Genomic DNA, 11,656 nt, shown 5'->3' with positions numbered 1-11,656 from the left:
CCGGCGCCGGGGTGCGGGCGGGGTGGGGCCAACACGCACCGTGCCCCGCACAGTAATTGTCGTCAGAGTGACGAGCGAAGGACCCCATCCGGCCGCTCAGAGCCGGGACGCGTTACAGGGGACTTCGGAGACCCGGAGGGCTGGACCGTGCGGAGCCATCGGCGGAGGGGACTGCGGTGGAAGGTGGCCGAGCGCAGGGGGACCCGCTTCGCGCCTGCGGGGGTGTCTGTGAGGGGTCGGCCGGTTCCGCGCAGAGCTGCTGCCTGGGGCCAGGCCCTAGAGGGCTCTGAAGGGCAGCCTCCCTCCCCCATGAAGACGGTCCTCAGTGGCACTGAACAGAGAAGTCACATGATCGCCGTTCTTCTCGGAATTAACTAGTCAGCCATGTCTAGGCAAGTGGACAGAAGGAAGCGAGACCTGAGGCAGGGAGGCCGGGCCCAGACGAGTCAGGTGCTGGGACCGGAGACAGGACAGCGCCCTGGGCAGTGGAGCAGCTGGGACTGGGCACTGCTCAGATTTGGGGTCAGAGTTCAGGGCGAGGCCGGGGAGACAGGAGCTGAGGAGCCTGGGCGGTTCCACAGAAGGAGCGCCCATAACAGGAACGGAGGGTCCTACAAGAACAAATTAGGGGTTCCCCATCCAGCACAGTGAGTGAGAGCTCGGCCCGTTTGGAAACCCACCCCTGTCAGTTTGCTTGAGACTGAAGGATGCAATTTCAACTTATTTCATTAGCTCCTTAAAAGTCAATAACAAATCGATGGATTGAAAGGATGTTAGAAAAAGTAAAGAAAGTTAAATGAAGATATTTTAGTCCAGTATGTATAGGTTCATAGTGGAAAAAGGATTAAAGCTCGAGTGGCGATTTACGTCATACGTACGTATACACACGTGTACAGCATCCCATCACCGTGTAAAACTGTTTTGTCCATTGCGTCGTCCCGTGAGCTACGGAAGAAATACGGGGCGGCTGCCAGCTTGGTGGTCCTGAGCCCTCAAAGGCCTGCAGCTTGGGATGTGGGAGGCTTGAATGGTGCCGTGCACGAGCTTGTTTTTATTAGTAAACACGTGGCCTGATTGACAGACGGTGACGTTTGTGTCTTCTCTCTGTTGGCAGAGGCACCAGAGGTCTTGAGCGTGGCGAGAACTTCTCAGGTGAAAGTCCTTGAGGTGATGGTTTTTTCTCTCGTCCATCCGCTTTTCCTGGACCGGTCCCTGCGGTATCACTCAGATCTGTGGGGCGTGTTGTTCTTGTCCCGCCGAATCTCTCATTTCTTTGGGAGAAGAGGTAGAGTCTCAAGGGATACAGCTAAAGGTTCGAGGCCAAGAGAGATTTCAGGTTCGGCTGCAGTCAGGGCGGTGGAGCTTGTCACCAGACTCCACCACGTGACGCTTCTGTGGACCCCTCCGCCGCCTCCTGCCTCACCCTCTCCCCAGGTGTCGAATAAGAGCTTGGCAGACACAGGCACATGGGCCGGGAGGCATCACAATTTATTTCTGTGGCTACTCTGTGCCCAGGGTAGAAAAGCCACAGCCTGTCACCTGCCACCCCACGTCTCCCCCCACCACCCCCCACCCAGCTAGCTGCTGCACAGCAGCAGGCTCACCTGCGGTTCACTTCTCTGAGGTGGGCAGTGGGGGCACTCTGGGGCTAGGTGAGGACACAGGAGGTTGGAGTCGTCACACTCTGATGCCATTTAGGTGACACAAGCCAGGTTCACACCTCGATTCGCGCCTTCGAGGTCCCTTGTTTGGGTTTTAGGTTAAGATCCTGCCAGTTACCTGGGGGAGAAGGGGTCTGGAGAAAGAAGAGTCAGCTCCCAGATGTCCTCACGCCTTATGCCACTGGGCCCCATCTCCTGTGGTCTGTCACCCTCCCTACTTCCAGGTACAGCGGACACTGAGACTCGCTGTGGCAGATTTTCTCTGGCCAGGGACCTCATTGTCCTCCAGGCTAGAGAATGGGGTCCTAGCGTTTTCTGTTCCCGGGATATGTATTATTTGTTTCACCTCCTTTTTGGGTGAAACTTAAGCATTTCTGATTTATATGAAATGGCGAAGGTTCGAATTCGTTCATGCATGAAAGCGTGTCTGCAGCCGAGATGGCCCAGTCGGCGAGGGGCCGTGTCCTGGGTGCCGGTGTGCTGTCTTCGCGTTCTGTGCCGTGAATGTGAGGGGTCGGGTGCAAATTCAGACCAGTGCCCGGTAGGAACTGTGCATTATCTGGAGATCCTCTGAAAACAGTGTTTGCAGAGGGGTTAACAAGGCTTGCATGTTTTAAAGGAATTCAAAGGTATGTTCTAAGAGGTTTAGGATTTCTACTTTTTTTCTGAAATCCATGATTAGACTTTCTCTTCCCTTCCAGGTTTCTGGTCCTTGGCGTTTTAATTTGGAATTCGTTATGTAGTACAGGAAGGTTCTCTAGGCAAGTTGCCTTAGGTGGAGGGACCTCAACAAACGTATCGAACACCTTCGAGGTGCCAAGCACTTTGCGGGGCGCAGGGTGGCGGGCAGATGATGGGTGCGCCTACAGTGAGTCTGTCATGGGCGTCAGTGGACTAACTTTATAACAAGGAGGGGAATGAAATGAACGTTGACTGTCGGTGTACGATGTTGGGGACCCAGAGAAAGCCTTGTCGGGAGGTAGCCTTCTAAAGAGAGAGCCCTTCGCCCATGGAGAATTCTGGAAGGATCATTTTAAGGTCAGGTTGTGTGGGCAGACTTGTGAAGGTTTGGGGAACCGTGAGTCGTCCCAGGGCAGAAGGTAGGGACCCGGATGGGCACCCAGGAACGTGGGGTGGAGCTGGACCTTTGGAGAGGTGCGTGCTGTGCTGCCGAGGTGGCCGTCAGCACTGCCCGGAGGAGAGCTGTAGCGCCCAGACCCGCGGGTCGCTGAGGTCCAGGCATTTACGTACCGCATTTCAGGAACATTGCAGGGCATTGTTTCGTGTGGCCCTAGGAAAGAAACTGCTGTCGATTCACCTCTGTCTCACTATCAGTTGTAAAATGTGCCTCTGTTTTGGTGAAGTTTAAAAAAAATGTGCATTTAGAATCAGTGACATACTGCACAGTAAGAAGTCAGCGCTGCTGCCTGACCACGTGCATCTAAAGCAGATGGTCTCCTTCGCAACAAAACTATGTGCATTTTCTTCTCATGACCTGTGCCAGGGGGCCCAGTGATGAACCAACAGCGTTCGGCTTCTGCCAGAAGAGAGGAATGACATCTGAAAAAGAGATCCGTTTGTTCCTCAGCCAGGATTTACTAAGCAGCTACTATGTGCCGGATACCGAGCTAGGTCCTGGGATCGCGGTGGTGAGCGTAAGAAGCACAGCCACTGCTGGGTGCTGCCTGCAGCCTGGGGGACATCGCAGGCTGCAGACACGCTTTCACACGTGAGGCGTGGTAACCTGGGCTGATGCATGAAGGAGCAGAGGCCTCTTTGAGGAGGCGGGCTGAGGAATGAAGGGATGAGCAGGGACGAGCCCCCACCACGGCCCTGAGGTCGGGAGGAGCCGGCAGCCTGAGGAAGCAGGAGGCCTGAGAGGCTGGCGCATGGGGAGCAGGAGACGCAGTCCAGACGCCGCGCTGCACAGTCCAGGGGTGCCGGTCCCATCCCTGTCCGTCCTGCGGTCCGGCAGGGTGCCTGCTGCTCGGCCCCCACGGCAGCTCTTGTTTGGGGGTGGAACCTTCGGGACGACATGGTAAGGGGTTGGGAGAGGGTGCTGAGGGAGGAGGAAGTGTCGAGGGTGGCCCGCAGCTTCCTGCCCTGACACCGGCGTGCTTGGTGGTGTTGGGAAGGTGGGGAGGCTGCAGCCGGACAGCTGGACAGCCAGACAGCTGGACAGCCGAGTCGAGTGCCCACGAGGCGTGGAGGTTGTCAGGGGCGGTGGCTACGTGGGTGCCGGGGAACTGGGCTGGAGACCCACGTGGCGAGGGTGCTGCCAGCCTTCAGCAGGGTCTCCGAGTGCTTCTTGCGTGGACGAACTCACCTCAGTGCCCGAACGGGGCCTCCACGTACGGCCTTCTTGTTGGTCTTCGCTGAGGTTCACTCAGCTGCACAGTGAGATCATTTCTGCATCTCTGCCAGAAGCGTCACCCACTCCGTTCCGTGGTGTGCGTGTGTGTAAAAGATGTCACGTGAGACAGGAATGCGCAGCAGCAGAGCTGCGGAGCGAGCTGGGGAGCGGTGAGCTGCTCGGACAGAAGCCGGCAGGCGCCGACGGGGCAGGGCCGCCCCGGGACGAGCCTTCTGCACAGCTTCCCTGGCTTATGTCGTGCCCTCTTCTTGGAGGGGTTATGTACCCCGCGTCCCTCCCTGCCCACACCTGACCACTTCCGCATCTGGGTCCCCGTTTCCTTCCGCCTCCCCCTCCATTCTTACCCCATCAGGGACCCGTCCTGATCTCTTTATCCGGAGAAAGTGGGCCTGTAGTGAGCGCTGCCGGCCCCACAGGGCGGCGTCTGCATTGGAGCGCTGCCCCTCACCTGGAATGACGTGGCGCGTCATGTGGTGAAGTGACTGAAGCCCGTTCTCCTGCAGGCCCAGAAGCCCCGTGAGGGCAGGGCGTGTGTCCATCACTGGGTTGGTCCCAGCGCCTTGCGTACACGAGGCACCCAGGAAGGTTTGCTGACGATGACCAGGAGGACACTGGGGGGTTGTGTCATAGTTCGGCGTGTGGCCGCCTCTCAGTGCCTGCCTTGGGCAAGAGAAAGTGTTTGTGGCTCAGAAACAGAACAGGCCAGAGCCTGCTAATTTAGATTCTGATTTTTGTTTGTGGGAGCTCACTTTAATCTGAAAATTCTGTCGGGATAACCCATATCCCAACCAGTTCCTTGAGGCTGTATGACAGATAAAGGAGCCTCAGAGACCCTCAGATGTCCCCGTCCTCCCCAGAGGGTGGGCAGGTCAGCCTGGTCAGCCTGGTCAGCCTGGAGGACAGCAGGTGGTAGGGCCGGCCCTCCCCCGCTCCCCCCAAGGGCTCTCTCGGAGGTCCCCGCCCTCACTGCCTTCCGTTTGAGTGTCCCACTGTGGCTGTGGCTTGGTCGTTCCCGGCTGGGTTTGGTCCAGCCATCCTAAGGGGGTGGCTGAGGGAGTTTGGAAGGCAGCATCCGGCACAAAGGATGCGGCCAGGCGTCACGCTCTGACTGGGGCGGCCGAGGCCCCTGCAGATACGTGGAGACTGTGGCTTCTGAGACTTTTTAACAGTTGGACTTTTTTCCAGGCGAAATGTAACAGAGAAGCAAAAACGTTTACAAGTAGTTGGCTCCTGCGTTTGTGCCTTATGCAGAACGCAGGATGTCTTTTCTGCTTCGGTGGGGTCGTGAGAGCCCCCCAACAGAGCTTGGGGGTCTCCCGGCCCCTGCTGAGGACTCGGCTTCCTTCTCTCCATAGCCACTTCCCCCTGAACACAACAGGAAAGATACATGTCGACTGTCAGAAAACTTGGGAAGTATATAAAAGTGTCAAAATAGTTTTAAAGCCAACTGTTAACATTTTCCGCATAGTCATTATGGAAATTTGTCTATGTTTTAAATATCGATACAAAATAGGACGTTCCGAACATATTGTTCTGTTACTTCTTTTTCTCCATTATGGGTGAGGACACGTCCCGCCTGGGCCACTGTATAAACGTGCTGCGTTTGGCACACTTTCCCATTTGTCAGAATTCGACACGACATCGTAGTGAGCGTCCCTGTTTGTAAATATGTAATTAGATGACTTTTTTTCCCTTAACAGAATTTCTCAGAAGTAGAATGGAACAAAGGGGTTTCTGTGTTTTTATTTCCTGTCGCTTCCCGCAGAGGTGAACCAGAGGCCCAGAGAGGTTGACTTACGCGGAGTCCCGGCGTGTCGTGGGGGTATAGTGCGTGAGCCCCGACTCTCCTTGCTGCCCTTGGCAGGCCTGGCAGCCCCGCAGCCTCTCCCCTGCCCACCTGGGCTGTGCCCTCCCTGTCCCCTACCCCTTCCAGGGGGCCTTCTCTGACCACAGGCGCCACCAACTGCCCCAGAAACCTTGGGTCACTGTTGTCTGCACATCTTCCTTGGACCGACCGAGGACACGTTTCCAAGCGGCCCACCTGGCTCACCAGTCCCCAGAGCTCAGAGAGCCTGGCGCGGGCTGAGTTGTCCATTGAGCCCGCATCTTGTGGCCTTAGACAGGCGTGGTGGTCCTTTCTGCTTCGGAGGCAGAGCTGGGGGTTTGGGGGTTTCAGGGTTTCGGTAACTGGTAGGTGTGTTCGCACGGTTGATCTGGAAATCTCTCTTCCCTTCCACAATTGTAAACACCCCGTGACAGCCATGGGGGCCCTGGCCCCTCTGCCCGGGCGCAGTGGCCGAGGCAGGGCTCTGGACACTGTGTCTGGGGGCAGAGCCCAGGGCGGTCGGCCAGGGCGGAAATCAAGCTCAGTGCACGGGCCTGGGGCCTCCCAGAGCCCGGTGCGTGCAGGGCCCAGAGCTGGGGGCTGGGGGCTAGGGCAGAACCACCGGAGGGGAGGGCTGTATTGGTGCCAGACATTCTTCGGGACCCTGAGTGACCCACTCTGGCCCAGTTAGTAAGGCCACTTCCTGTCTGTGTGTGTTCGGGCTGCCAAGTTGTCCTCAGCGCTGCTGAGGAGGAAGCCACTGGAATTGGTCAGTGACCGAGGGGGCGGAAGGCGGCACAGTGCCCCTTGTGGACATTAACATGTGAGCTTCGTTCTGGACTGGAGGCAGCAGGAGGTCTGGAGTTGTGCCCAGGTTTCCGTTCGTGTCTCTCCTCAAAGGACGTTCTCTGTTGTTTCGAGGAGACCTCCGATGGAGCCGGGTGGCAGAGCGCCCACGAACCTGGCTCGGAGGGCCACAGGTGTGTCCACACAGTGCTTCTCAACTGGGGTGGTTGGCAGCGTCTGGAGACGCTTGGCTGTCGCAGCACAAGGTGGGCGGGAAGGTGGGGTGCAGAGTGCCATGTAGGGGGTAGAGGAATGGGGGCTGCTGAGCATCTTCCGGTGCACGGGGCAGCCCCCACCTCACAGGCCACCCAGCCCGACCGTCGCGAGGACCCTGGTCTATCGGGGCAGGACTTGGTGTTGGCCTCTGGGCAGTGGCAACTGGGACCGGTACCCAGGAGCTCACTGGGGTGGGTGGCTGCAGAGGATGAAGGGGCTGACCCCCGTGACCAGACTTTAGTATGAGGAAAACATGGTGGCTTTTAAAACAGGGTGGTACTTTTCAGATAATTATGATGTGTGCGATGGAAGTTAGTTTAAATGTGAGCTAACAGAACTGCAAGGGTCTTACGATTGTTTTTGGAACGAGGTCATGTTTCTGTCGTATCGGCAGTTAAAACGAGGCAGAGGCTGGGATCTTTCCCCATCATTTGATATGCTCGGTGGATCACGAGTCCCTCAAAGAACGAGATGGATGAGTTTGATCAAGGATCACAGCTGTGTTCTCTCTTTTTAAAATCATTTTGCACCAGAAAACTTCCAGTTTGGTTCAGCCGGCCTTGCCCAGGCACCCCCTGCCCACCCACCTGCCTGACAGAGGTGCCCTGCTCCGCGCTGGCGGGGCGGATGGACGGATGCTGGATGCCATGGGCCGGCTGCGTGCGCGTGCAGCCAGCGTGGCGACAACCTCATGCAGCCTCCTGCCTGTCTGCTGGAGGGCAGAGGACAGCGGAGACCCCTGCAGCTCCCGACGACAGGCGGAGGAAGGACAGAGAGGGCGCCTGGCTATTCCAGGACAGGAGTGCGCGCCTTCGCCTGACGCCAGCCTCACGACCCGCAGGCCCCCTTGGCCAGCCGCCTGTCAGGCCATCCCCCCACGCGTCCGCAGCCTCGGCGAAGCCACACCCCCGGCACGCCCTCCTCCCGCTGCTCCCCAGCGGCAGTGAATGGTACCACTCTCCATTCATTGGCCCAAGACAGACGTTAATTATTTTAATTGCTTATCCACCTAATTAAACAAATATTAATCGAATGCCAACTGTGCGCGCACAGTGGTGCGCGCAGCCAGGCGCGGCTTCTGCTTTCAGGGCGCTCACTGTGTGGTTGCAGAGTCGGCCATTCATGAAACAATCGCGTGCGTGAGGACCCCGCTCCAGTACGTGCTACGAGAGAAGGGGTCTTTGTTTGCAGATGCAGCCGGCCGCCCCCGAAGCCTCACGGGCAGGGCTGCAGTGTGATGGGGGTGGGTTTTGAAAAGACCTCTGTGGCTGCCGGGCGAGGCCGGTGCCAGAGGCCGTGGACACAGAAACCTGGGTCCCCGTTTTTACGAGCCAGCCAATGGGCTGGATGCGGGAGATGCAAGGCGGGGTGGCACGGTGCCCGACTCGGCCACTGCGGGTCGGGTGCCGAGACGGAGAACACCGATGGGGTCCGGGCCTTTGGGGCGGTCGGTGCAGGTGGCCGGGAGATCGTGAGTTCGGTTTTGGACACGCTAAGTTTAAGGTGTCTTGGCTCCGAGCCGTCTGAGTGAGTTGGGGGTTTGCCAGAAGCTTCCGAGCTGCTTCCTTCGCCCTGGAGTCCGGGCCTGCTTGGCGTTTTCTTCCACTGCAGCGTCCCCAGCACCGTGAGCGAGGCCTGGCACGTCGTCGCTGCTCAGCAGCTGTTTGTCGAATGAGGGAATGGTTTGGGCTCTGAGTCCCCGGGTCACGAACCAGCGGGACGAGGTTACCAGCATGTTTCTTTTTCGTTTTTGGTAACTTTATGCCAGAGTCATTTCGGGCTTACGAAATGTTGCAAGAATGTAGAAAGACGTCCCGCGGGCCTGTCACCCGGACTCCCAAGTGTTGACGTTACCCACAGCCGCTGTGCCGGGGGCCCCGGTCTTCCCTCAGAAGAGCTTGAGAATGAGTGGCAGGCACGATGCCCCTTTTAATTCTGCACGCTTCAGCGAGCGCCTTCTCAGAATAAGGCCCTTCTCCTATGCAAAGCTGCGATCCGTGACCCAAATCAGGAAGTTTGCGTTAATAGCAGCGCGTTGTCTAATCCACAGGCCTTCCTCATATTTTATCAGTTGTTTTCCATAGTTGAAACGCCGTCTCTTCTGGTCTTGGGCTCGGTCTAGGGTTACAGGCTGCATTTGCCTGCCGTGCCTCTCGCGGCTTCTTTAGTTCTGGAATAATCGCTCCACTTTTTATTTCTTTCTTTATTTTTCTTTTATGGCCTTCACGTTTTTGCTGAGTACTGGCCGGTCGTTTTGTAAAGTATCTCTCAGTCTGGTTTCGCCCGATGTTGCCTCGCAGTTACTCTGGGGCCGTATCACAAGATGCCTCTAGCCGTCGTCACTGAGAAGCGCGTGTCGCCGTCGGTGAAGCCCAGGCCCTCTGCTGACCAGGCTGAGGGACGGCGGTCCGTGGGCCCGGGGCCCGCTCCCTGAGGCTTGGCGCACCCCTCCTCGGGCTCAGCGTGTCATGCACAGGCAGCTCCTGGGGCTCCTCGTCGAGCAGAGGCCCCAGGGGATTTTTAAGATGGCCTGTAAGGCTAGCGGTTTCCCGAACTCAGCGGCAACTTCATTTGACAAAATAATTACAGTCCGGCTGTGTAGGACCATTGTATCTTCACTAAAGTCAGTAGGGGGGTGAGGGGTTTAATTACCAACGTTCCTACCTACGGATTGGGAAGCTTTGCAGGTAAGTGGCTCATGTGGAAAGCCAGGGACACACTACAGAGAGCCATCGGGTCCTCAGGCAGTGAGTGGTCAGTGTGTGACCGGTCCTGCTTTTCGAGGCTGGTTTGTGTTCATTTTAGGAAGTTAATTTGCTGGTGCTTCTATGTTCCACTTAGAAACAAGTTTGCATTTCACTGAGATTTCACAAAGAAAGACCCAGTGACTTAAAAAGCAGATTTTTTTTTTTTTTTTGTATAATTTGCCCGCAGAAACTTGCCGAGTTTTCCAAATAACCTCCCTTCCACCCCTCTCTGCCTCCCTCTCCCCCTCCTCCTTCATCAAAGACCCAAAGGACCGGGCAGGGTGGAAACATCCCATCTACCGCAGTGGTTCGTGGCGGGTCATCTTCCTGGCAGGCGCCTCCACTCTGTGTGGCGATGACGTGACTGCCACCTGCTAGGGGACGGTGCAGGTGAGGCCTCTGCTTTCCCGTCTGTAAAACGAGATGTCACCTTTGACAGTGGGGCCTGCCCTGTGTGCTCAGGGTTCGGAGGTGCGCGAGACACTGCCCTATGCTCGGGACGGGCGTCCGTATGGCCCTGGCGACCTGGCTCCAGGGCCGGCCGGTTCCTCTCGTGGCCCCCGCGTCCTGACATGCAGAGTGGGCACCTCCCGGTTGCGCGAGGACCGAGTGCTGGTGTTCTGCAGCGTCTGGGACGCGTCCTGGCCATGGCCAGCACTGCCCTTTCTCACTGTGAGAGTTTTTCTCAGGTGTCACAGTGGCGGGCAGTAAGCCACAGGGCTCAGAAGGGGAGGCCATCTTTCCAGCTGGGCAGGGACAGTTGAGGAGCAAACAACCAAATGTGCTTATGGAAGAGGAGGCTTCTGTGAATGGGGAGCCCCTCGGCACCTTGGGGTGCTGGGGCCCTGAGCACCTGCAGGCTCATGAGCTGCCCTGCTGAGGAGCCTCGTCCGTCTCCTTGCTTGGAACGGCCCAGCCCTGCCCTTGCTGTCACCTTCCTGACAGCCCCAGGAAGTCTCCTCCGCCCCACCCGCCCTGGTCTCAGGCTGCCTCCCCCTGCCCTGCCGTGACTGTCCTCCTCCCCACCTGCCCCATTCACTGCACTCCCTGCCCCGGTCCTGCCCCCAAGCACAGACGGTGATGCCCCGTCACCCTGGCAGCCAGGGAGGGCCGGAGTCCCATCACCCAAGGACGATTTTCCCTCCTGAATCCTCCCATGCTCTGGGAAGACCGGATGGGGCCTGACCACCCAAGTTGGTCCCTGGTGGTGGCCTCTGTCGGCTGCGATCTTGAGTACTGTGCCTGGGTGCCAGGCACCTGCCTCTGCAGACCGTGGCTTGGCACCCTGTCCTTTCTTACCTCTTCCCTGGCCCCACCGGGCCGCAGTCTGCGTCCCAGGACTGGACAGACCGGGGTGAGGACACGTGCCTCCCTCGGTGAGGGTTGTTCGTCTTCACCCGTCCATTCAGCAGACATTTATTACCTGTCTGCCATTACTAATCACGGCGCTCACGTGCTGGGAATGCACGGTTAGACGGAAGTGCACGGCCTGTGCCTTCCTGCGTTGCCGGGCCGGCGGCTTCCCTGGGCTGTCTGGCTTCCCTGGGCTGTCCGGCTTCCCTGGGCTGTCCAGGCTGAAGGTCCCCGTGATCACGGAGGGCTATTAGGCCTGCTGGCCACGAGGTGGCGCCATCGCACAGGCAGTTCAGTGGCTCAACCCGACCTGCTTGGAATCGCCAGGAGGGCCGGCCGTCCCAGAGGCTGTGTCAGTAAGTGGGATTGAGGGCCTGAGCCAAGCGTTTCTGACACGCCCCCGGGTGCTGCCGAGGCTGCTGGCCCTTCAGGTCCGTGGAAGCAGCTGAGCCAGTCCCGTGCCCACTGCCGGCTGACGCACCTGGTCCAGGGCTTCTGGGGCCCCAAGCGCACAAGGTCTTCCTGACCGCTGGGCTTAATAGCCTGTTTCACAGCTTAGGTGGGCGGCAGCGGGCGGCAGAGCTGAGGTCTGGCCCCGCGTGCACCTTCTTTCCACTGTCTCTCTGATCCCTCC

At 58.2% G+C, this 11,656-nt stretch overlaps 1 protein-coding gene across 1 annotated transcript in view; it reads left to right on the top strand.

Moving 5' to 3' along the window:
* The first annotated feature begins 212 nt into the window (after positions 1 to 212).
* The window catches only part of ARNT2 (aryl hydrocarbon receptor nuclear translocator 2), a 99,148-nt gene continuing 87,704 nt past the window's right edge, over positions 213 to 11,656 (top strand). The window contains exon 1 of the mRNA XM_025050096.1: positions 213 to 1,167. The gene's annotated coding sequence lies outside the window, so the exon portion shown is untranslated. The remainder of the gene's footprint in view (positions 1,168 to 11,656) is intronic.

The sequence above is a fragment of the Pteropus alecto genome, unplaced genomic scaffold (assembly GCF_000325575.1).
Source record: "Pteropus alecto unplaced genomic scaffold, ASM32557v1 scaffold60, whole genome shotgun sequence".
NCBI classification, from domain to species: domain Eukaryota; kingdom Metazoa; phylum Chordata; class Mammalia; order Chiroptera; family Pteropodidae; genus Pteropus; species Pteropus alecto.
Note: the sequence above shows the minus strand (reverse complement) of the source record. Positions and strands in the feature narration are given on the sequence as shown.